We start from the raw sequence: 22,578 nt of genomic DNA, 5'->3' as shown, positions 1-22,578 counted from the left end.
AGGTCTCAAACGCGGGCCTGTGCGCCTTGCCTGGGCCGCGCTGCCTGCGGTTGACCGGGCGGCGCTGCTCCGGCGCGCGGGGGCGGGCGGAGGGGAACCGCCCGCGGGAAGCAGCCCGCCCCGCCCCCCGCCCCCCGCCCCCCGCTCCCCGAGCCCCAACCCCCGGCCGCTCCGGCGGGTCCTCGCCGCCGCCCCCAGCGCGCCCGCGCGCTGAGCTGCCCTCCGGGGGGCCTCCCGGCACCGCGCGACCCAAGGTCGCGGCGCGCCCGGGACAGCCCCGGGCCGCGGGGGTGGGCGGCTCCCGAGCCCCGCCCCGGCCTGCCGCGCCCAAACGCCCGGGGCCGCACGCTGGGCTCCCCTGCGTCCCGCGGAAGGTGGCTTACAGCTTCCACCGAGACCGGGCGGCGGCTGCGCCCGGGAGGAGGGGATTCACCTGGAAGGCCGTGGACGCCTCGATCTGCGCCACTTTCCCCGACCGGCTTCTAGAGGAGCACGTCCGCCGCGGGCGGGGTTTGACCTCACCCCAGAGCAGGCGGCAGAGGTCTTGGAGGAGTGCTTGGATGGGGTCGCCCCCACCTGGCCTCCGCAGGCGCGCTCCCTCTCCTGCCACCCCCGGCACAGTGGCTGGGCCAGCTCGGGCCTGTCCCCTCGGCGCCCCGCCTCGCGCGCACAGCCCACGCGCCGAGTTCTGCACTTCTAGCGGTGGACCGAGCTGCTGCAAGCGCCTATTCTGGACCCCAAGGACACGTCTAGGATCTCCCATCTTCCCACCGATCGCTAGAAGGAAAACGATTACTCTGTTTTCCTCTGCAAAAGAAGGCAACTCCTCATGCGTGAGTCACTTGAGGATAGGAAGGACGGCTGTGGGCCCCAGGTGGCTGGGTGAGCCCAGGCTCGGGGAGGGTGGGGATAAACCCAGGCACCCGCCTGGGTGAGGAGTGCGGTTAACCTTTCCGCAAGGCCTGGGGAGCTTCCTAGAGCCCACGCTGGAGAAAGCGCAATCCTCTGGGTCCTGAAGAATTAGCGAGATTAGACGGAAGGGAGAAATCGGTGTCACCCTCTGTACCTCCTCTACCTGCCTAACCTCAAAGGGTTTCCGTCACATGCCCAACTAAGCACCCCCCCCCCCCAAAAAAAAAGCAGGGCAGGCTCCCTCTGGTTCCATTTATAATGGGTGAGAGATTTGCGACAAGCCAGCATTGTGGGTGGCCCTGTCAAGTGTGTGTGTGTGTGTGTGTGTGTGTGTTTCCTTTCAGAGGCAGAGAAGGAGAAGCTGGTGGAAACCACGAGGATTGTCTATATTAGCAGCTGGTGAGAAAACTCTAGGATGCCAGGGCTTTTCCTTAATCCCTTAATTTGAGTGCTCACCTCAACACAAAGCAAACGTGGAACGTGGGTGGGCTGTGTGGATGCGCAGGTGTAGGCACCCAGAAGCCTAGACTATATTTGGAGTTTTGTCATAGAATGTGCTTGTCCTGCTTTGGGGAGAGGGGGTAATTTGCCCTATACTCTTCTGAGTTTTTGAGAAACAGGAGGAATATAAGCCCCTTAAAGGAGAGTAAGTTATTTTTAGGAAAGATGAATGGGCACTTCAAAGAATAGATGGGAGGTATGGTAGTTTGTGACAGTTTATGTACGCGTCATGTCCATTTTTCTCAGTATTACCTGATTGAGGAACCAAGCAAGGAGGGGATTTATGCCAATTGAATTCCTTTCAGATCTACCTTTAGGCAGGAAAGGTGAATTCCCTGCATTAGCTGTTTTTCAAGCACCTACAGCTCAAGGGTGTATCAAAGCAGCGTATTTGGGGATGGCATATCCTGAGCTTCTACAGCCATTTTGGGGTGTCATTCTGTTACCTTTCATTTGTTATTAATAGAAACTTATTTTAAAGATCACAGATGGCTCTGTTAAGAAAAATAAAATTTCACTTAATAATGAGTGAGAAGATGACTCTTACTTTGCCAACATACTTAGCACAGACATTTTGGACTGCATTTCTTATGAAAGATATATAATGTAGTGACTTTAGAAATCACCACTGCACGGCAGCCCTGGTGGTGCAGCGGTTTAGCGCCGCCTGCAGCCCGGGGTGTGATCCTGGAGACCCGGGATCCAGTCCCCCATCGGGTTCCCTGCATGGGGCCTGCTTCTCCCTCTGCCTCTCTCTCTCTCTCTCTCTCTCTCTCTCTCTCTCTCTGTCTCTATGAATAAATAAATAAAATATTAAAAAAAAAAAAAAGAAATCACCACTGCAGTATAATTTGAGAACATTTCCATTACCCCCCAAAGAAACTTTGTGCCCATTTACAGTCACCGGGTTCTATCCACAAGCAATCTTCTTTCCATCTCTATAAAGATTTTATATAAACAGAATCATAAAATATTAATCTTTCTGTATCTGGCTTCTTTCGTTTAGTATCATGTTTTCAGGGTTCATCCTGCTATGGCACCCAACAGTATTTCCTTCCTGTTAATTGCCAACTAGTGCTTCATTGTATGGATATAGTACATTTTGTTTAAGTTTTTTTAAAATTTTTATTTATTTATGATAGTCACACACACAGAGAGAGAGAGGCAGAGACATAGGCAGAGGGAGAAGCAGGCTCCATGCACCGGGAGCCCGGTGTGGGATTCAATCCCAGGTCTCCAGGATCGCACCCTGGGCCAAAGGCAGGCGCCAAACCGCTGCGCCACCCAGGGATCCCGTACATCTTGTTTATATATTGACCAATTATTGGTCATTTGGGTTGTTATCCTTTAGGAGTCATGAAAAAATGCTGCAAACGTTTGCTTATAAGATTTTATTTCATTTCTCTTGAGTAGATATCCAGGAATGATCATGAAGAAACAGGCAACCTTTCCCAAAGTGGCTTTTGACATTTCTACCAGAAGTGTATGAGGGTTCTAGTTTCTCCACATCCTCAATCCTTGTAATTGTCTTTGATTTGGTGCTGTAGTGCTATTTTGTGCTTTTACTTTCCTTTTCTTAATAACCAATGATTTAGAGGATCCTTTTATGTGCTCATTGACCATTAATAAGATGAACTATTAATATCTTTTATCCATTTTTAATTGGTTGTCTTAATGTTATAAGATAGATAGATAGTTTGTAGACTACATGATTTGCAAGTGATTTCTTCCAGTGTGTGGCCTGTCTCTTCACTTTGTTGATGGTGTCTTTTAAGGCACAAAGTTTTATGTTGATGAACTCCGACTTACCAACTTTATCACTTTTGCTTTTGGTAGTAAATCTAAAAAAATCTTTGCCTAGGAGTGCCTGGCTGGCTCAGTGGAGCATGCGGCTCTTGATCTCAGAGTTGTGAGTTCAAGCCCCATGTTGGGCATAGAGCTTACTTAAAAAACAACAAAAAAACCTTTGCCTAAACCAATGTCATGAAAGTTTACTTTTATGTTCTTTAAGAGTTTTTGTAGTTTTAGCTGTTGCATTCAAATCTGCAGTCTTTCTCCAAATTAATTTTGAGTATTAAGGTAAGGGTCTAAGTTCATATTTTGAGTTTTTTAAACCATGCACAAAATACTTTCATTTATTTAGATATTTAATTTCTTTAAGCAATGTTTTTTAACTTTCAGTATACAAGTCTTGCACTTGCTAAATTTATTCCTAAGTATTTTTAAAAGATCTTACGACTAGAATTCTCTTAATTTCATTTTTAGGTTGTTTGTTGCTGGTATATAGAAACACAATGGATTTTTGTGTATATTGATCTATCATCTCGTCCTATAACCTTACTGAACTCATTTTTTATGGTAGTGTGTGTATTTCTTAGGATTGATTGCCTACTTACAAAATCTTTTTATTGGTGTGTAAAGACAGTCTTATTATCTTTTCCAGTATGCATGCCTTTTATTTTGTTGTTTTTGTTGCCTGGTTGCACTGGCTAGAACCTTCAGTACAATGTTAAGTAAAAGAGCAGCCATCGTTACCTTGTTCCTGATCTCTGGGGGGCTGGAGAAGTGGTGGAATTCAGTCTTTCACCATTCCATACAATGTATGGTGCTAGCTGTGGGCTTTGTGATAATAGTTTTTATTAGGTTGAGGAAGTTCCTATCTATACCTAGTGAGTAGTGTTCTTAACATGAATGAATATTGGATTTTGTCAAATACATTTCTGCAACTGTTGAGATGATCATGCGTTCTTTGTTCTATTAACATTGTATATCACATTAATTGACTTTTGAAAAAAAGTTTTTATTTAAGTAATATACTTCCAGTATGGGGCTTGGACTCAAGATCCTGAGATCAGGAGCTTCACACTCAGAGGAGTCAGTCAGCCAATTGCCCCTACATTAATTGACTACCCTTGCATTTGTGGGATAAATTTCACTTGCTCATGGTATATACTTTTTTAGTGTTGCTGGATTTATTTGATTTGCTAGTTGAAGATGTTTGCGTCTATATTCATAAAGTATTTTGGTCTGTAATTTTCTTGTGAGGTCTTTGATTATGGTATCAGGGTAATGCTGGCCTCATGGAGTGAGTTGGGAAGTACTCCATCTTTTTTTTTTTTTTTAAAGTTTGTTAAATATTGGGTGGATTCTCTTTTAAACATTTGGTGGAATTCACTAGTAAAATCATCTGAATTTGGTCTTTTCTTCAACTTAATTTGTTTTGTTGTTGTTTAATATTTATGTATTCATGAGAGAGAGTTGTTGTTGTTTAATATTTATTTATTCATGAGAGATACAGAGAGAGAGGCAGAGACATAGGCAGAGGGAGAAGCAAGCTCCCCGCATGGATCCCGACACAGGACTCAGTCCTGGATCCAGGGATCACACTCTGAGCCAAAGGCAGACACTCAACTGCTGAGCCACCCAGGCATCCCTCTTCAACTTAATTTGTTGGTATATACTTGTTGATGTTTCTTCTTTTCAAAATATTATTTAATTTCTAGTTAATATACAGTGTAATATTGGTTTCAGGGGAAGAATTCAGTGATTCATCCAGTGCTCATCAAAACAAGTACCCTCCTTAGTACCCATCATTGATCTTATCCCATCCCCCACCTGATTTTAGTAATTTAAATTTTATTCCTTGTCAGTCTAGCAAAAGGTTTTGTCTTGTTTGTCTTTTCTTCGAAGGACCCACTTTTTATTTTATTGACTTTTTCTGTTATCTGTTTCATAGATTTTTCACTCTAATCTTAAGTACTCCTGCTTGTGTTGCATTTATTCATTTTCTCTGTTGTCAGCCCTTCCACTCCTCACTGATAAGATCATGTCCTCCCTGGCTCTAGGTGATTTTACAAAGTACTTGATCAGGAAAAGAGGCAGTTGATGCAATTCCCTTAACATTCCCACCCTTAAGAAATCTATTGGCATATAGTTTTGTATAGATGGGTTTATTTACTTCACAATTGCAAGTGTCCTTCCAGGTTTTCTTTAGCACTAATTGAGCCACCTATTTCGGACCAACTTGACCAAAGTCCTTCTGTTACCTCTTGAGTGGTAAGCCAAAGAAAATCTTTTCCCTAAAAATGTAAAAACCTTCCCTGGTCTTAGGTGCTATTTGGCCTCTTTTTTTTTTTTTTTTTTTAAGATTTTATTTATTCACTCATGAGAGAAATAGAGAGGCAGAGGCACAGGCAGAGGGAGGAGAAGCAGGCGCAAGGCAGGGAGCCCAATGCGAGAATCGATCCCAGGACTCCAGGATCACGCCCTGGGCCAAAGGCAGGCACCAAACCACTGAGCCACCCAGGGATCCCTGGCCTATCTTTCCTTGAATATTCAGGCTGCCAAGAAGTCTGCAGTGGTAACCCCAAATTCTGCAGCCCATGCTCACCCTTAGCCATCTCCAAAGTAAATTTTGCTCCTGTTTTATTAGACAACTTTAGCCTTTGACAAAATAAGTTTACTTTCTTGACCTTGCCTTCCTCCCCTAAGGCCCATTTTCTTCAATGATTTTCAGTGGCCAACATGTGGTTTTGACCTTCGGCTCTTCCCACAGTCTATCTTTTATTTGTTTGTTTGTTTGTTTGTTTATTTATGATAGTCACACAGAAAGAGAGAGAGAGAGAGGCAGAGACATAGGCAGAGGGAGAAGCAGGCTCCATGTACCGGGAGCCCGACGGGGGATTCGATCCTGGGTCTCCAGGATAGCGCCCTGGGCCAAAGGCAGGCGCTAAACCGCTGCGCCACCCAGGGATCCCCCCCTTTTTTTTCTTAAGATTTTAGTTTTTTATTCATCTGAGACACAGGCAGAATAGGCTCCATGAGGAGAGCCCAATGTGGGACTCAATCCCAGGACTCCAGGATCATGACCCGAGCCTAAGGTAGACGCTTAACTCCTGAACCACCCAGGCATCCTAGATCTCTAAACTTTTTAGAAATTAAGTTTAATTTACCTACTTATACGTATAAATCATGAGGCTGAAGCTCAGTGAATTTTCAAAGTAGCACTGCTGAAAACACTATCCAGATCAAATTAAAGACTATTACCAGAGTCCTTTGGACCTTTCCTTCTTACATGTTTCTGATCCTTATATAAATGGAATCATGCAATATTCTTTAACTTACTAATGTTCTTAATTAATAATTAATAAAATGAGCGGGCACGTGGGTTGCATGAAGAACTGCTTAGTGAGTCGAACTGCAATCAGTCTCACTGCATCTAGCCTTTTTTTTAATTTTTAAAAATATTATATTTATTCATGAGAGACACACACAGGCAGAGATTAAGGCAGAGGGAGAAACAGGGTCCATCCAGGGTCATGCCCTGGGCCAAAGGCAGATGCTCAACTGCTGAGACACTCAGGCATCCCACCCACATCTAGCCTTTTTAGATGAAAGGGGTACCTTACATGCCATCATCTGCTTTTGAAAGATTGCTAAGGGGCAGCCCCAGTGGCCCAGCGGTTTAGCACCACCTTCAGCCCAGGGCGTGATCCTGGAGACCCGGGATTGAGTCCCACATCGGGCTCCCTGCATGGAGCCTGCTTCTCCCTCTGCCTGTGTCTCTGCCTCTCTCTCTCTCTCTCTCTCTCTCGAATAAATAAATAAAATCTTAAAAAAAAGATTGCTTAGAATTCCCAGTTTGAGGCCTCCAGCTAATCCAATCTTCCAGTGATTTGAGGGTTGTAAATATATTTAAATTGAGAGATGTACATTCAAGGATCAAGTCTGGAGTTTCACTATTATGGTAGGTGTTAATGATATATGGTAAGGTCTTTGGATCCCTGATGTCTCTTTTAGAAGAGGTTTTAAACTGTAAAGTGGCTGTTTTAGAGGATGCTGTAGAAATGCTTCTGGTACCTATTGAGTGTAACAACGTATACTTGTAATATTTAGCTGTTAGGCTATATGTGGTAGACACTGAAATTAAGGGCAGTCTTTCCAGACATATAGGAAGGTCTGGTTATCAGTTCCTAGGGAGAAAATCATTGAGCTCTGTTGGGAGTTGTCCTTATAATTAATTTATACCAAAGAAATTTAGAATTTTCTGCAAGTTTGGCTACTTTAGGCTTGAAGGTTCTCTTTATCCTTTCTATCATACCTGAAGAATAAAGGTGGGATGGACAGGGAGATAATGAGTAAGATGTATTAGCTTATAAAGCTCCTTCATAAAGGTTCTAGTGTCTCTGTTACTGGAGATAGAACTCAGGATTTCTCAAGCAGGAAACAAAGTCCAGCATCTTCACACACATCCCTACTGTTTTTGGGAAAAGCTCTAGTATGTCCTAAAAATAGACATGTAATGACTAAACATTAAATCCTAGTGCTGGGGGGATGTCTGGATGGCTCAGCCGTAGAGTGTCTGCCTTCGGCCCAGGGTGTGATCCTGGAGTCCCAGGATTGAGTCCCACATTGGGCTCCCTGCATGGAATCTGCTTCTCTCTCTCTGCCTGTCTCTGGCTCTCTTTCTCTGTATCTCTAATGAATGAATAAATAAAATCTTTTTTTTTTTTTTTTAATATTTTATTTATTTATTCATGATAGTCAGAGAGAGAGAGAGAGAGAGAGGCAGAGACACAGGCAGAGGGAGAAGCAGGCTCCATGCACCGGGAGCTGACGTGGGATTCGATCCCGAGTGTCCAGGATCGCGCCCTGGGCCAAAGGCAGGCGCCAAACCGCTGCGCCACCCAGGGATCCCTGAATAAATAAAATCTTAAAAAAATAAATCCTAGAGGCAGCCCGGGTGGCTCAGCAGTTTGGCACCTGCCTTCAGCCCAGGGCATGATCCTGGTGCCCCGGGATCGAGTCCTGCATCGGGCTCCCCATGTGGAGCCTGCTTCTCCCTCTGCCTGTGTCTCTGCCTCTCTCTGTGTGTGTCTCTCATGAATAAATAAAAGTATTAAAAAAAATAAATCCTAGTGCTGGGGGAAGCACAATAAAAACCATTTGGAGTTACTTAAAGTGGTCTTGAGATTTGGGCTCCAGGTTCTGTTTCATTTTTACAGTTTTTACTGGATTATATTGACAGCAAGGATGACATCACTAGAAACTTCTTTGGGTGTGTCTTTAAAACTTCCCGCTAAGGCTGGTCTAATACCATAGTTGATCCTTTTTGCCCTACCTAGGAGAGGGTCCATACAGTGTTGTTTTGTGTTCCTGTCATAACTTAAAGGGAAACTTTCACAGTGTCTGGAGCTCTTGAAGTCCTGCAAATGAAGGAGAATCTCCTCTAAGTTCCTCCTTGCAGCAGGAACTCACTTAAATGGCACTAACTTGACTTCCAAGTGGAATAGTACATCTGCAAAAGGAAAGTTGATGGTATCTGCATCATACATCTGAAGAGAACCTGGGAAGCTTCTGCTGGCAGCTTGTGCCATTGTTGCTGTTGAAAACCTAACTGGTAGCAGTGTCATATCATCTAGGAATCCAGAAAGGTGTGCTGATATTTGTTGCTGCTACTAGAGCCACTCCTATTGCTGATTGCTTCACTCCTGAAACCTTCAGTAACCAGAGCCAGGCAGCCTTCTTTTTTAAAATTTATTTTTAAAGATTTTATTTATTCATGAGAGACAGAGAGAGAGAGAAAGGCAGAGACATGGGCAGAGGGAGAAGCAGGCTCTATGCAGGGAGCCCAACGTGGGACTCGATCAGGGGTCTCCAGGATCCCGCCCTGGGCTGAAGGTGGGACTTGATCCCAGAATTCCAGGATCACACCCTGGGCTGAAGGCAGGCGCTAAACAGCTAAGCCACCCAGGGATCCCCAGGCAGCCTTCTGAGAGTCGAGACTTTCAGCGATTACTGATCCCAGGGCTGCCTGCCAGCCTCTTCCAGAGCGTTTTATGTTAACCTGCCATCATTGTTCTGTGTTAACACAGACTATCCTCTGAGCTATGTGGACATTGCCATCCCTTGCAACAACAAGGGAGCTCACTCAGTAGGTCTGATGTGGATACTGGCCCCAGATGTTCTGAGCACGCATGGCACCATTTCCCGTGAACAGGAAGGTTCCAGTGACTAAGGAGGTCATGCCTGATCTCTACTTCTACAGAGCTCCTGAAGAGATTGAAAAGGAAGAGCAGGCCGCTGCTGCAAAGGCTGTGACCAGACGAGATTGGGCACATTCAGGGTGGTATAGCTGTAGACAAAGCTGTGACCAAGGAGTTTCAAGGTGAATGGACAGCTCCAGCTCTGAGTTCATTTGCTACTCCACCTGAAGTCAGAGACTGGTCTGAAGGCATGCAGGCACCCCCTGTACCTACTCAGCAGTTCCCCACTGACGACCCAAGCACTTGGCTGGCTACTAAAGACTGGTCTGCAGCTCCCACTGCCCAGGCCTCTCAATGGGTAGGAACAACCACTGAGTGGTCTTACGCAGCTCTTCCACAAAGGCACACAAAATGGAAATAAGATTGATGGAAAATAAAGTTTATTAAAAAAAAAAAAAAAAGCCTGTAGTCGATTTGGCTCTGCTATAAGAATAAGGCTAAAATACGTCTGGAAAATGCATTATGGGGGGATCCCTGGGTGGCGCAGCGGTTTGGCGCCTGCCTTTGGCCCAGGGCGTGATCCTGGAGACCCGGGATCGAATCCCACATCGGGCTCCCGGTGCATGGAGCCTGCTTCTCCCCCTGCCTGTGTCTCTGCCTCTCTCTCTCTCTCTGTGACTATCATAAATAAATAAAAATTTAAAAAAAAAAAAAAAGAAAGAAAATGCATTATGTTAATCAGCAATAGCAGAATGGAAGAAATGGAATTGTAATGGTAACAACACAATCATTTGAGATTTTATTTTATTTTTAATTTTTATTTATGATAGTCACACAGAGAGAGAGAGAGAGAGGCAGAGACACAGGCAGAGGGAGAAGCAGGCTCCATGCACCAGGAGCCCGATGTGGGATTCGATCTCGGGTCTCCAGGATCCCGCTGCGCCACCCAGGGATCCCTCATTTGAGATTTTAGTCAATATATTATGAACTAGGCAGCTGGGGTGGCTCAGCAGTTTAACCCTGCCTTCGGCCCAGGGTGTGATATGGAGTCCCACGTCAGGCTCCCTGCAAGGAGCCTGCTTCTCCGTCTGCCTGTGTATCTGCCTCTGTCTCTCTCTCTGTCTCTCATGAATAAATAATATCTTTAAAAAATAAATAAAAATAAAACTTGCTTTGGATTGTGGGTGTAAGATCAGCATCAGATCTTAACTGTGGAGTCCTTATTTCCTTGGAAACTATAAAATTGAGATACACCTAGAATGTTGTATCCAGTAACTCCTTAATTGAAACTCTCCAACTAAGTTGTAAATCAAAGCCACTTCTCTGTCAAAGTGACTGTAGGTTCTCCAGGCAAAAGTGGGATATTTCATTATTATTGATAGAATTTAAAAATGGCAAAGTTTCTCATTTAGTAAGACTCTAGTATTTCAAAGGAGAGAGGGGAGATTGTTATGACAATTTATGAATTTATGTGTGTAGCATGCCTTTGGGGAGAAACCCTGTTTCTTATTAACTTGGCAGCTAGCTTTATCAGTGCCTGTCCTCTTGGCTCACTAATTGGCAGGGCAGACTTGACTTTTCTTTCTCACATTACAAATTTTTTTTCTTTTTTACTTTCTCTCCTCTGTTACCTAAAAAGAGGTTAATTCTGTCAGCAAAGAGATGGCTTGAAAGGGGACTTTAGAAATGCTGAGAGAGCTGAGCTTTAACATGCCAGAGCCACTTCAAGTCAGTATGCCAACAAGGAAAACCTGTTTTAAAAAGAATGAGGCACAAGATAAGTTTCTCCTTCCCCATCAGTCAATCCAGAGTTTAAGAAATACATTTTTTTTTTTGATGGTACCAATAAAAACTCCAGACTATAGTCACATAGGCAAATATAGGGGATAAAGTAAGACAGAAAAATGGGAGTGTGTTTGTCTACAATTTCAAGACCAGGACCAGGCCTGGAATTTGAGCTTCCTTTGACACCTCCACAACCATTAACTTTTGTATGTAGCTGGAAGGATTCTAGCTGGCTTTGGGTTTTGCTTCTGTAGATCTGACCATCTTTGTGCCACGTGAAGTAGAGTTCTAGACACACACCTGAGTTGGGTTCCCAAAAGGGCCCTAGTCCCTGTCCTTTGGCTTCTGGAGTTCCACATCACCAGAGGAAGGCACTGTTTTCATGGGCTGGACCCTGGACACATGCCTTCTTGGGCCTTTACCCCATTAAAAAAAAAAAAAAAACTAAGTAAATAAATATTGTCCCATGATTAAAATGTTTTTTAATTAAAATATTTTCATGGGAGGCGCCTGGGTGGCTCAGTGGGTTAAGTGTTGCCATTGGATCAGGGCGTGATCCCAGGGTCCTGGGATGAAGCCCCCCATCAGGCTCTCTGCTCAGCCCAGATCTTGCTTCTCTCTAACTAAAAAGATTTGTATGTACAGCTTTACGCAGAGGTAGTATCGTAGCCAATGAGGCTTATCCGAGACGCGATTATTGCTGATTTAAAAGATACGTATATTTATATATACACATAAATATACATATATTTTTTCATGGGTCCCAGGCACTGTGCCTACTTGAGCCCTTTGGAAAAGTGGGCCCCCCAGCTGCCTGGCCTGGGGAGGAGGGATAGGGCCTCCCGTGGGCATCACCTCTGTAATCAATGACCTTAGCCCTTTAGCCAGGCCTGCTTCCAGGGGGAAGGGGACGGCAGCGTGTTCCCCAAGGTTTCCTGGTCCAGTGCAGGCCTGGATTAAAGTCAGACACAATCAGGCCGCAAGGAAGAGCCAAAGCCCAGCTCCCCTAGGATGAGCACAGGCACCACCAGAAAATAGCCGGCGGCCCGACTTCCGAGGTCTCCACGGGCCGGGTCTTGGGTGGCTCCTCAGCCCGCAGGTGGGGCCGGGCGGCGAGCCGGACCCCGATGCCCGCCTTCTTGGGCGAGGCGGGGGCAGCGGGAGGCCGCGCGGCGGGGGCGGGGGCGGGGGCAGCGGGGGGCCGCGGGGCGGGGGCGGGAGCAGCGGGGGGCCGCGGGGCGGGGGCGGGGGCAGCGGGGGTCCGCGGGGCGGGGGCGGGGGCAGCGTGGGGCCGCGGGGCGGACCGCGCCGCTCCCTGCGAGCTTTCTTCGCCGCCGGGGGGTATCGGAGAGGCCGGCCGCGCAGCCCGGAGGGATTTTCTCTCCTTCTGTTCTGGTTTTGTCCATTACTTCAGTCCTGAGTAGACCCGGGTGGGTGGGTCTCTGGAGGCGCACGAACCGCCGCGATTGAGACTCCTGGGCTCCTCCACCCCCGCAGCGCCCGTCCTGCGGCTCGCGGAACCGTGTTTCTCGCTGGATCGACTCCTCCGGCGCTCGCACCGTAGGCGTTGGACGCATCGTCCCGCGGCCCTCGGGCGTCTCCAGTCTCCGCCGGTCTCGCTGGCCAGAGGCACTGGTCACAGCTATTGAGCGCTTGATACAAAACTGAGGTCCCGCCTTTCGGATCTGTAACTTGCGCTTTTTACTGAACTGTACATCAAAGACGTTCTGTTCATTCGATCCATTACGTTATTCTTAACGTTTGCAATGCACTGTATTTTGTCTATGTGGTTTAACATAATTGGTTCCCAGATTTTAATCATTTTCGTTTTGGACGTTTGTTTGAAACTTTGGCACTATAGCAAACAACGCTGAAATGAAAAACTTTGTTCATGTTATTTGTGAGTTTCTGTAGGAGGGAGTCCTAGACATTGAACTACTAAATCATAAAGGCTACAAACTAAATTTTTGGTAGGTGGTTGTCAAATTATCCTTTTAAATTTTTTAAAAAAATATTTTATTTGAGAGAGGGAGCATGAGCTGGGAGAAGGGCAGAGGGAAAGGGAGGAGCAGGCTCCCTGCTCAGCAGGCTGATCCTAGGACGCCAGGATCACCACCGGAGCAGAAGGCAGGTGCTTAACCAACTAAGCCACCCAGGTGCTCCTCAAATTATCCTTTTAAGATGACATATCCTTTTTATTTGAAGTTGGTGAAGAGCAACCTCCTACAGAAATTTGCCTGGATGGCTCAGCAGTTGAGCATCTGTCTTTGGCTCAGTGATCCCCGCCCCAGATAGGGCTCCCTGCGCGGAGCCTGCTTTTCCCTCTGCCTCTCTCTCTCTGTCTCTCAAGAATAAATAAATAAGGGATCCCTGGGTGGTGCAGCGGTTTGGCGCCTGCCTTTGGCCCAGGGTGTGATCCTGGAGACCTGGGATCGAGTCCCACGTCCAGCTCCATGCACCGGGAGCTGGGATTCTGCTTCTGTCTCTGCCTCTCTCTCTCTGTGTGTGTGACTATCATAAATAAATAAAAATTAAAAAAAAAAGAATAAATAAATTTTTTTTTTTAAGAAGTCTTACAGGTGCCTCAAGGTTTAACTAGGTATGTGAGATTGGTAAAAGGGAGTTGATGAAGATGCTTCAGTGTTATTATTTTGGTCATCTATTCTGGAAAGCAGTTTAAACAGAATGAGACACAGAGCTGACACCAGAACCTGTAGAATTTCTGATATCCTGAGGACTTAATAGTCAGTGGATTTGGTAGCATCGGGAAAGAGCTACTGGATGGAGATCAGGGTTTAGAAACCTGGTCAAATTTGAGAATAAATAAGAATTCTTAGGAAGCAAGTGTGAAGAGAAAGAAGAGAACCAGAGCAGAGAATGGGATCTTCAGGACATTAGGCTTTAAAGGGAATGTTTTAGAGAAGTCAGGACTGGTGACAGAGGATAGAGCAGAATCCATAACTTTAATGCCATTATCATGTTTAATAAAATTAATAGCAGTTCATTCATATATCATACCCAGACCCTGTTCAAATTTTAATTAATTTATTTGAATCCAGATGTTAAAGATCCACCTGTCACATTTGCTTGATTCTTTCAGTCTTTTTAAAATTTAGAACATGTGTATGACCTAGAAAACCATGGGCAGCCCTGGTAGCTCAGCGGTTTAGCCCCGCCTTCAGCCCAGGGCCTGATCCTGGAGACCCCAGGGTAGAGTCCCACGTAGGGCCCCCTGCATGGAGCCTGCTTCTCACTCTGCCTGTTTCTCTGCCTCTCTCTCTCTGTGTCTCATGAACAAATAAAAATAAAATCTTAAAAAAGAAGAAAACCAAATTATTCTCCCATGCTTCTTGTGCTGATTGTATCCTCATTTCGCCTATCTCCAGGATTCCTAAAAACTGATAGAGCAAAAAATTCATAGTTTCAGTTTCAATTTTATTTTTGAAAGCAAGACTTTCTATGTGAGCTCTTTACTTCCTCTTGCACATAGGAGGCATGTGATGTCTTTGCTGTGCACTTATAATATTAGAATTAATTAGTGAGTTCAAGTGTTGATATCCCGATTCACCTATTATGAATTTTTCCATCGGTCTTTCATCTAATGGTTTTTGTATTCATTGATGATCACTGCTTAGGTCTGTTATCGGCGATTGCAAAATGGTAATACTTTAATTCCATCTTTTATCTTTTTACTCCTTATTATTGGCTTGAGTTCTAAAGGTAGTACTTTCTGGGATGTCTGGGTGGCACAGTGATTGACTGACTGCTTTTGGCTCAAGTCATGATACTGGGATCCTGGGTTGGAGTCCTGCATTGGGCTCCCCATAGGAGCCTGCTTCTCCCTCTACATATGTCTCTGCCTCTCTGTCTCTCATGAATAAATAAAGATAATATATATATATATATTTTAAAGATTTTATTCATGAGAGACACAGAGAGGCAGAGACACAGGCAGAGCGAGAAGCAGGCTCCACACAGGGAGACCGACGTGGGATTCGATCCTCAGTCTTCAGGATCACGCCCTGGGCTGAACGTGGTGCTAAACCGCTGAGCCACCTGGGCTGCCCAAGATCTTTAAAAAAAAAAAAAAAGAAAAAATTACTTTCTTTGTCCTGATTATCCCGAAATAGAGTTTCTACAAGAAGGGTGGTATACATAGTTGGTCCTTTCCCTTTACATGCCAGTTTTCAGTGTAATGAGCTAATGCCCTGTCAGCTTCCAAAGTGACTAAATCTGTTGGAGTTCGGGAGAATTTGATTGTTTTTGGACAGGCATCATGTTCATGAATGGTATAGTTCTTTGTTTATTTAGGTCATTTTTTTATATCTTGAAGCGAACTTTTATCATTTTATTCATATAGGTCTAGATTTATTATGAGGTACTTTGTGTTTTTTATTATTTGAGATTTTCTTTAAATTGTTATATTTTCTGTTTATTATTGTCCACTGGTATGGTATGCTATTGATTTTGTTATGTTGATCTTGTATCTGAAACTTGATAAATTCTTTCATTAATTCCAACAGTTTTTTAAATTAATTAATTTATCTCAACAATTATATCATCTGGTAGTAATGACAGATTTTTCCCTTTATTGTCAGGATTTGACCTGATATCATTGTGGAAGCTGATTAAATAGTCTTTGTAAGGCAGTTATCTTTGGAGTGGATGCTGGAACTTGAAGACTTCAGGGCAGACAAAAAGGAAAGGGAAGATGATATAATGTAGGGAAAGCAGGGACAAAGTAGGACCAACAAGCATTAAGTGGAACCCACAAGGATGTAGACTAGAGCCCATGTCAGTCTTTCAGCATTGGTGATGGAGGTGTCCTGTAGGAGAAACTGGTGCTATTCTTCATGGAGTTAAACGTGCAGCAGTGCCTACAGAGCCAAGGTTACAAGTTGCAGCTCCAAATACAGGGTATCTGAAGAAATTCCCAGCTGAAGTTTGGCACTGCCCAGCCAGGTTAGTCTAGAGTCATCAAGAGGTCTCAACATGAAGGTTCCACACCCTAGTGTCCTATACCCCAGACACACCTTGGGGTCTCTCAGGCACCCACCAGCTGCTGTGGGATGTTGCTGGGGAAGGTGAACATAGACTCAATCCAGGGCCAGGTGTGACACCTCCACCCCCAGCTGCATGAAGCCAGTGTTTAAAATGAGGAAGCCACACATACCAGAGTCCTGGTGACTGCAGGCCACTTCCACCATCTCTCCCACTCTCACTCTCAACCTCTTAGGAAAACCAAAGGCTCTCCTACCAGGCCATTAGCACAGAACTGCATATCTTTACTTTAACTCTTGTGGTGAGCCATGAAATAAATCTATTTGCATGGAAAAACAAGACAGCCAGGACACCTGGGTGGCTCAGTGGTTGAGTCTGCCTTCCACCCAGGGCACGATCCCAGAGTCCTGGATTTCACCTCAGACTCCCTGCATAGAGCCTGCTTCTCTCTCTGCCTCTCTCTCTATGTCTCTCATGAATGGATAAAATCTTTAAGAAAAAAAAAGACAAGAAAAACAAGATAGCTAAAAGCAAGGTGGAGCTCTGAATATATTTGTGTTTTTTTTAACTTCCAGGGCCTGACTCCCCTCAGGAAGTAGAGCCAGATGCCTTCACTGTGGGCCAGCAACTGATTGTCCCAGAGCCATTCTCCGAGGGTTTTCTTGGCCTCCTCAGATCTGAGTTGCCCTGCATGAGAGAGAAGAGCAGCCACATTAGAATCAGAAGCATGTAGCATGAAATTTAAAATAGGCACTTGTCGGCCATTTCCATTCAACTCAAGCCTCCAGGCTCTTCCCACTTGCAAAACTCGGTCTCAGTCAATGCTCAGGATGTGATGAGGCTAAATGATTCACCTGAAAATTTAGAGGCTCAGGAGTCATGATTGTCAGATGGGAAGGGGATAGACAAACAAACCTCCCTTTTCACACATACCTGCATAGCAGCACCAGGTACCCCCTCGGCCCCCCCACCTCCACCCTGCCCCAGGTCTCTCACTTTGGGCTTAGTGGTGTAGGTGTTACTACACCAATGGCTGGATAATCCATTGTGTCCATTCACTGAGTAGCATTGGCCCTAGATTGTGATCTTCCTGGTATCCTCAAAGCACAGGTCCACACGAATTAGAGTATTGAACCAAAGCTCTATTTTTGGGAGGCCTGCATGGGGTGAGGGGATGTTCAGATCCAGAGATCTGGGTCCCAGTCCCTGTGAGGCCAGGAAGAAGGAACTAGTGTTCACAGGAGGTCCCAGCAGCAGTCAGGGACTGCGCTATGGAAGGCGCAATTGCCCCTCTGGAGTGGGCTCGCCCTGGGGCACCAGGTTCACCCACCAAATGCTGTATCCACCAGGCAGCCTTGACCTGGACCAGTATCAGGTTCTTAGAATCTTCTGGCTTTCCCATTTGAATCTCCTGCAGGCATTCAGATCGCACGTGAACCCTGCGATTTAGATACAACCTAGAGGGTAAGACGGGGGTTCTGCTACCCCCTCCCAGGCTGGGGTGATGGGGTGGGCATCTGCCTGCACCTGCTCTGTGTGTCTATCCATCTCCACCTCTGGAGTTTGCTTCTGAGCTTCAGGGAAAATTCCCCATCCTCCTCCCAGCCCTTAACTCAAGGGTGTCTGCATGTCCCTCCCAGGTTTTCCCTAAGCACTGGCTGCCAGGGTTTGGGGAGAGGGGCAAGGAAGCGAGGACACAGACAATCTCCCCGCAGCCTGGAGACAAGCCCAGTCTTTCTGGATGTGATTCCAGTCTCTCACAGCCCAGAGGAAAGATCCCCTCAGGAGAACAGGGAAAAAATTGCTTAGGGAAGAAGTGACTGAATGAGGCCCTTTCAGATTATTTGTGAGGGAGACTATCTGCTGTGGTTTTCAACAAGCCCGAGATGAATGCGGAGCTCTATCGCTGAGAATCCCTGTAAGGTAACAGTGTGCCATCTTATCCAGGCCAGGTAACTGGGAGAAGTTATCGAACTTATTTGTGGTTCACAACCTACGTGAAGAATACATTAGAAGTATATAAATGCTGGGTAAAAATACTCCCTTGTCTTGCCTACAGCAATGTTATAAAAATGTCCTGATTGGGTTAAAGTGTTAAATGTTTATTGCTTCAGAGATGTGCTTAAATCTTACTTTCCTAAAGGTATGTCCTACACAGCTGATGTTCAAGTTTTCTCAAAAGCAGCTTTTTTTTTTTTTCTTTTTTTGAGGGGGGCGCTAAGAGGGAGTGGGCTGGAGGCAGAGAATTGACAGAGCCTCTCTGTAAGCCCAGCGCTAGGGGACTTTTAAGAACTTTGTGACATGCCTATCACTATTTGGGCTTTTTCCCTATCTCTTGTTTAATTCTCATGCCCAGTATTCATTTTATATTATTTTTCCTCTTGGTGTAATACAAAATTTCATCCATTTAACATTTCATTTACTTAAGTTATCTATGCCCTATTTTACTTTGTCCTGAAGTTGGGGGTTTGCTTTTTTTCCAAAGGTGTGTGTTCACTTCAAGGTTCATTTATTTCCTCTTGTTGTGGAAGACTGAAAGCATTTAATATAGGACTCTAGAGTGCAAACCTGGACATGTGTCATTACCTTCATATAGAAAATAAAATTTAGCTATCATTTAAATTTAAATTCTATACCAAACTATTCATCAAGTATGAGGGAAGATTATGGGGCCCCTGGGTGGCTCCATGAGTTAAGTGTCTGATTTGGACAGGTCATGATCTCACGGTTGTGAGTGAGATTGAGCCCTGAGTCAGGCTTTGTGCTGGGTGTGGATCCTGCTTAAGATTCTCTCTCTCGGGGATCCCTGGGTGGCGCAGCAGTTTGGCACCTGCCTTTGGCCCAGGGCGCCATCCTGGAGACCCGGGATCGAATCCCACGTCAGGCTCCTGGTGCATGGAGCCTGCTTCTCCCTCTGCCTGTGTCTCTGCCTCTCTCTCTCTCTCTCTCTGTGACTATCATAAATGAATAAAAATTAAAAAAAAAAGATTCTCTCTCTCCTCCTCCCTCTCGTCCTCCTTCTCTAATAAAAAAAAAAGTATTTAATCTTCCCCTATGAGGGAAGATTAAAAATACTAATTATGAAAGACCTAAAAAAATGATAGATTGAAACACACATCATTCATTATGCATCCTGCCAAAAAATCCCTTTAAAATGACAGTAAGCAGATTATTAAAAGACATGAATGCATAAAAATAAAGAATGGTCAGGATAAAGGATGGCTAAAAAATATATATATACTGGAAGCTAGAAAGCAGATGGAAGTGTGGTATTTGATTAAGACCAAAGAAAGCCATAAACTAAGCCTTGAAAAAGGCTGGCTTCTTCTGTAGAATCTCAGTCTGCCTCAGATGAGAGGCAGAAAGTACCTCTCAAAGTGAGGATGAGGGTAGAAGAATTAGTTGAAAGTACATATAAGAGGCAGAAGGATTGCCCCCCTTCTACCATTCTGTTCCTGTCATTGATTGAAGGCCTATTTGAAATTGGTATAGATTCAGAAAGGTTTTGGACTCTGGGCCAACAGATGCTACAAGAGTTAAAAGGTGCAAGAGCAAATAAGGAAGTTAATACAACTCCTCTGTCCCTGTTTGGCTCACATAACCCTCGGACACAGATTTACACCTTCCAGGCAGAAAGGTGGATAATTCCTCTCAGGTGAAACTGATTAGTTCAAGAAAACACAAAACCCTGATAATAAGGAGGAAGGGCTTGCCTACTGAGTTTCCTCTGTGTGAGAAATACTTAGAAAGGATTCCCCACTCTGGAGATAGGCAGTGTTGATGGGGCAGTAATGTGTGTTTTAACTTGTCCTCCAGGTGATTTTGTTGTAGCTAAAGTTTACAAACTATTGAGATAGCTTATCTTACAATGAAGCCCTTGAGTAAACTCCTGTTCCCAAAGCTGTCAATCAAGCTTTCTTAAGAGATGACTCTTAAACAGGAACAGCCATATATAATGAGCAATATTCCAAGAAAATCTCTAGCATAAAAGAGAAATCTGAAAACAGAAGCAATGTAGCAAATAGAAGAAAACTTGAAAAGGCATTCATATATTCTGAAGGATAAGAGAAGACATTAAATCCATAAACACATAAAAATATTCAAAGACTAGAAGAGCTTTATCAATAGGAAAGAAACTTTATGAAAAATATGTGAAAAGTCTAGAAGATCCACTAAAAAATGTAGCAGTCACCTAACAGAGATTTCAGAAGATAGAGAAAATGTTGAGGAAGATATTGTCAAAGAAATAGTTCAAAAAGGGACACCTGAATGGCTCACTAAGTTAAGCATCTGACTTCAGCTTAGATCATCTTCTCAGAGTGGTGAGATGGATCCCAAGTAGGGTTCCATGCTCCCTGGGGAGTCTGCTTTTCCTTCTCCCTCTGCCTCTCCTCCTGTTCATTCTCTCTCTCCAAATAAATTAATTAATTAATTTAAAAAATAGCTCAAAAATTTTCCTAGGACTGAAAGAGAAGGCATACTGAAGGCACACCAACTGATCAACACAACGGATAAAAGAAAATTACACAGGCACTTTATCAGGACATTAAAGGACAAGGACATTAAAGGTCCCAAACATGTACAGACAGAGACAGAACAAGAAAATGACAGGCAAAAAGAATGGGAACCTATTCTGTGTACTATCATAATGGTGAATATCATACATTTGTTAAAGCCCATAGGATATACAAGAGTGAACATTAATATTAAACTATGGACTTTGGGTGATAATGATGTGTCCTTGTAAGCTTACTGATTGTCAACAAATGTACCACTCTGGTACGAGACATTGCTAGTGGGGAGGCTGTGTTGTGTGAAAGTGGAATTCACAGCTCAATTTTGCTGTGGACCTAAGCCTGCTCTAAAAGACAGTCTTAAAAAAAGGAAGGGAAATCAGAATGGTATCTCAGTTATCTAGCAATGTTAGAGGCCAGAAGACAACAGAATTGCCTTAAAAATTGTAGAGGAAAAGTATTTAAAACTCAGAATATAGCCCAAATTATGGACAGGTGGAAAATTTTAAAACATTTTTGGGCATCCAAAGTGTCAAGATATTTATCTCCCGGGAAGAGAATATATTCCACCAAAAAAAGTCAACTGATAAAGGATTCCTTTTAGAGAATGTGCAGCCTGAGCATTGCAGTCTCTGCAGGGAGTTGCAGTCAAGGACTCAGGCCCTTCCAGAACCATTAAGCCCTTTTGAATATTTACATTCCTAGGTCTCTATTCGAGGCCTTTGTCAGAGGTCTTTTTCTGCAGCCTCTGCTGAAGCATCCTCATGGAGCTGAAGGGGAATAAGAGGCAGGAGGAAAACTTGAGGAAAGTTTTACTCACTGTTACTCTGTAGCTAGTACTTTCCTACTCCAAGCCCTTCCTCCTTTCCCTCCTCCTCTGCCCCCACTTACCTTGGGATCCATAAAACTACCAGAGTTTTTGTTTTCCCTCAACTGTGAGACAACTCCTATGTCCGTGCTTATTACCTGACCACATTCCGTGTGGGAAAATGGAACAGAGGGAGGCAGCACTTCCTCTGCTTTTAGCCTCTTGCTTATAAAATTACTGTAGGCGATTAAAGGTTTAACTTTCTTTTTTGGCTTGTAGCTTTAATTGGCTACTCTGACACCTGGCAGCTCAGTTCTCACTCCCTGCTAATCAGAGCTCCTGACAACCTCCTTCCCTAGGCATCACTAACTGCAAAAAGTCATTTCATGTAATTTTGCATGAGTGATCCAGACAAGTTCATAGTTTACAGGATTCATTCTCTTGGCCTGGGTGGGACAATTAGGATTCCTGATTCCAACACATTTTATAGGGATTAATTGTTCTTGTTTTTATCATATGGTCCTGATGCAGATCTACTGCATTTTGTTAAAGGAGGCCACAGTTTTAAATATACCTCTAGATCGAACACTCGTCATCACATAACCAAAACTATAAAACTATCCTGATTTCCCTGAAATTCTTACTCTGGCTTAAACAAAACCTAAGCTTTTCTCATGTCAGCATAACCTTGTAGCTTCCTAGCCAATCAGGTACAAACAGGTAAGCTTATGTAATATTCTAAAAAAGAATGTCTGTTTCTAGCAGTCAATCACAACACAAAACAAGGTACTTCATTCATGCTTTATAACCTGAGCTTCAGGCTGATTTTGGTTTGGAAGTCTCCCTATTGTCCAAGTTTGTTTCCCACTCAGAATGGGAGTGGGAAATGGGTGGTTCGTTTCACATAAATTTCTCTGAATTTTCTTTTGACACATTCTATCCAGGGTCCTGTGCTTCTACATAGTCATTCTCTCACCAGATGATCTCTAAGATGATCTATGAACAAAAAAAGCAACAAGACCTCTCAATGCAGTTGACCATGAAGACAATGGAATGCTCTCCAAACAGTGAG

The 22,578-nt window shown here is 44.4% G+C and overlaps 2 pseudogenes; both read left to right on the top strand.

Annotated features, from left to right (window-relative positions):
- The first annotated feature begins 829 nt into the window (after positions 1-829).
- LOC140597898 (small ribosomal subunit protein uS2-like) lies at positions 830-9,819 on the top strand (annotated as a pseudogene).
- Positions 9,820-11,826: 2,007 nt separating this feature from the next.
- Positions 11,827-11,954, top strand: LOC112926448 (U4 spliceosomal RNA; annotated as a pseudogene).
- The last annotated feature ends 10,624 nt before the right edge of the window (positions 11,955-22,578 follow it).

The sequence above is a fragment of the Vulpes vulpes genome, chromosome 1 (assembly GCF_048418805.1).
Source record: "Vulpes vulpes isolate BD-2025 chromosome 1, VulVul3, whole genome shotgun sequence".
NCBI lineage: Eukaryota > Metazoa > Chordata > Mammalia > Carnivora > Canidae > Vulpes > Vulpes vulpes.
This window is presented reverse-complemented; position numbering and strand designations above follow the sequence as displayed.